Below are 3767 nucleotides of genomic sequence, written 5' to 3' on the forward strand. Positions count from 1 at the left end.
CATGAATCTGCCAGACACTTTCTCACAGCGTGATGTGGGCTCTGCACCGATTAAAATGTAAGTTTGAGTACACTTCACCTACACATAATACTTCTAACTCTGAAATCAGTCTCTAAAATCCGTGCCTCTGCCACTATCTTATGATGGCCTCAGCAAAAAGATAGTGACAGATGCTCTTGAAGGAATTATTGACCCAATATCCCAAAACATACCGCCAGGCTGTGTAAAAACTAATTGATAAAAAAGGAAAGTGATGGAGTGCTTCATCATATCCCCTGGCCTCCACAGTAGAGATGATTTGGAATGAGTTCAGTCGGAGAGTCAAGGAAAAGCAGTCAAAAAGTGCTGAGCATACATAGGACATCCTTTAAGACTGTTGGAAAGCATTCCTCATGGCTACCTCTTGAAGTTGGTTGATAGAATACTAAAGTGTGCAAAGCTTCTATCAAGGCAAAAGATGGCTAATTTGAAGAATCTAAAATATAAGATTGTTTTGAATTTGAAACTTTTGAAAAGATTAAAATAGACAAATCACAGAGTCCAGGTGACATACACCCCTGTGTTCTTAAGAAATTAAGTACAGTGATAGACTGATCATTATTTATGAAATTTAAGGATTCTATAATAACCGGATCTTTTCTACAGGACTGGCGGATAGCAAATGTGGTGCCAATATTCAAAAAGGGGTCAAAAATATGAGCTTGAAAACTAAAGGTCTGTAAGTTTAACCTCTATTGTGAGTAAATGTTTGAAGGTTTTTTAAGAGATGCTAGCTTCTATAAGGAGGTAAGTCCTAAACTGGACTGGGGTGAGTCATTAGATATCATATATGTTGATTTTTCTAAAGCATTTGATATTGTGCCGCAAAAAAGTTTGGCACATAAAATGAGAATGCTGGGACTATGGGGAAATGTGTGTAAGTGGGGAAGTAACTTTCTTAGTTATAGAAAACAAAGGGGAGTTATTAACAGATTGGGTTACTGTTGCTTGTGGGGTGCTACAGGGTTCAATATTGGGCCCTATTTTGTTTAATATATTTATTAATGACCTTGTAGACAGATTACACAGTAACATGTTTATTTTTGCAGATGATACTAAACTGTGTAAAGTAATTAATGCAAATGAAGGCAGTATTCTGTTACAAATAGATCTGGACAAGTTGGAGACTTGGGCAGAGAAGTGGCTAATGAGGGTTAATACTGATAAATGTAAGGTTATGCACTTAGGGAAATACATGTCACAATTATGGTTTATTATTTTCAGATTAGAAAAAGAAACTGTCATCAACATCACAGCCTAACTAGGAGGAAGAATGTGAGCGGACTACGTATCGCTGCTCCGCCCTCCCACTTCCGCTCTCTGGAACAAGCATGGCATCGGAAGTGATACGCTAGTAACACGCGGCTCACTGCCAGGACCAACATCGCCGCCAGGTCTCGCCTCCTAGTACGGCACTCTACTATCCACTGCTGTCCACCCCTGTGGACTGACGTCTGATTGAAGTCTGATGCCCTTGCTCCTGTTCTTTGCACCCTGCATCCTGCATTCTGTAACCAGTCACTCTGCCTCCCTGCCACTACAGAAAAGGTCCCTGCTTACCACCACCACCAATGGGCCCTGAGGTATGTTTTTTTCCTGGTATACCTTAAGGGGATTTCAAGTCGTCTAGCTGTCTTTGGGAGTAAATAACTTAGTCTCACATTTACCATATGCTTTAGAACATGTGCCCCGCATGTTATCAGGCTATTGCAAACTTTGTACTGTTTTGCATCATAAAGTGTACATGAGAACTCGAGGAGAATAGGAGGCTTCTTCTATAAACAAAGCTTAAATGGTTGTCGACTACCGGATAACTGTTGACATACCCATAGGTCATCAGTGCATGATCGATGTGGTCCGATACCCGGACCAACTGCTTCCGGCTCCATACATTACTTACTGTGTAATGACATCTGGTGCACGCAGGCAGCCGAAGCACCTGATCGGTGCGGGGTCCGGGCACCGATGATATACTGATGACCTATACGGTGGATAGAAAAAAACTTGAGGGCAGCATCCGTATGGCAAAGGTGTAAAAGTGTTTTATTAACACATCCCAATAACAAAGTGCTACGTTTCGATTCCGCAAGAGTCTTTTTCAAGCTTGAAAACGACTCCTGCGGAGTCGAAACGTAGCACTTTGTTATTGGGATGTGTTAATAAAACATTTTTACACCTTTGCCATACGGATGCTGTCCTCAGGTTTTTTGCATCAATTGATTGTCCAGACGGGATCTCTGGACTTGGTATTTGCATCCCGCTGAAATCGAGTGGAGTTATTCCGACCAAGTGAGTGCTGTGGATAACCAGTATACTATACGGTGGATAGGTCATCAGTTGTCTGGTAGTGGACAACCCCTTTATTCTTTTAAACTGCCTGGAGAATATCCTATGATTGTGTTATTGTACCGCTTCCTTCCAATTTTTTTCGGTACTTTGATTAATATGGACTTGTAAGGCCTACTCTATTCTATTCTGTTTTGGATTACATAACCTGCGCTTATCTTTGTTCAAATGTTTCCCTCTTATTTACTTTGCTACGACTAGGGGATGCTCAAATCTGAGGTGGCCTGGAGGATTGCTGAAGCCTGAGGCACGGACAAACCATTTGATAGAAGAGTTTTCAAATCCTACTGGACAAGGTACATTAATGTTTAAACTCCAGTTGATGGTGCCTCCACCTAATGGTAACCTCCCGGAGTACTGGGACCTTGCTAATCACTTAGTTGGAGCCTGTATGCTGTTCTGTAACAGCCTGACTTGAGTGGTCATCTGATTTAGGGATTCCTGTGGTGGTAGGGTTAAATCCTGTATGGGACTTATAAGATCTTGAGGTATTGAGATTGCCCAAATACTAATCAACTGGTTCGCTAATAGGCATAAATATGCCATCTAAAAAGAAACCAAAGGAAATAAGTATCAGAAGGAGAAGTGGGGGTGTTTAGACAAAAGCAGGTAGACTCGATACATTTTTATATTCCCCCGCACATGCCTCCGCTAATGTTAAAACCATACATTCTAAAGTTACGGATGGAGGAGATCCTATAAGGCTGGGTTCACACGAGCATGTTACGTCCGTCATGGACGGAACGTATTTCGGCCGCAAGTCCCGAACCGAACACACTGCAGGGAGCAGGGCTCCTAGCATCATAGTTCCTGCCTCGCTGCGGGACAACTGTCCCATACTGTAATCATGTTTTCAGTATGGGACAGTAGTTCCACGGAGAGGCAGGGACTCCTAGCGTCGTACATAACTATGATGCTAGGAGCCCGGCTCCATGTAGTGTGTTCGGTCCGGGACTTGCGGCCGAAATACGTTCCGTCCATTACGGACGTAACATGCTCGTGTGAACCCAGCCTTAGCCCTACTGAGATGTTGTTGGGTGATGCTCCAGAATAGGAGGGTGTAAAATAGGTAGGTCGACAAGGAGAGGGCACTTCTGTTTTGTCATAAATCTTACGTACTCTGAAAAAAATGGAAGAGTACGTAAGATTTCTGACAAAACAGAAGTGCCCTCTTCTTTTCGACGTACCTCTTTTACACTCTCCAATTCTGGAGCATCACCCGACAACATCTCAGTTTTTACAATATACAATATACAAATACAAATGGGCTGCATTAGATCTGATGTATCCTTCATAAGAGATGACCCTTCCAAAATAAAGGATAGAGTGGGTGCGATTGAAAATAGGATATCAGACGTTGAGGATACAGTGTTCTCCCTACA

The 3767-nt window shown here is 42.4% G+C and overlaps 1 long non-coding RNA gene across 1 annotated transcript; it reads left to right on the plus strand.

The window, feature by feature from the left end:
* The first annotated feature begins 643 nt into the window (after positions 1 to 643).
* LOC142737552 (uncharacterized) lies at positions 644 to 3080 on the plus strand. Its single transcript, XR_012880580.1, has 3 exons — positions 644 to 714; positions 1264 to 1622; positions 2587 to 3080. It is a non-coding gene; the product is annotated as an uncharacterized LOC142737552 (long non-coding RNA).
* The last annotated feature ends 687 nt before the right edge of the window (positions 3081 to 3767 follow it).

The sequence above is a fragment of the Rhinoderma darwinii genome, chromosome 1 (genome assembly GCF_050947455.1).
Source record: "Rhinoderma darwinii isolate aRhiDar2 chromosome 1, aRhiDar2.hap1, whole genome shotgun sequence".
NCBI classification, from domain to species: Eukaryota; Metazoa; Chordata; class Amphibia; order Anura; family Rhinodermatidae; genus Rhinoderma; species Rhinoderma darwinii.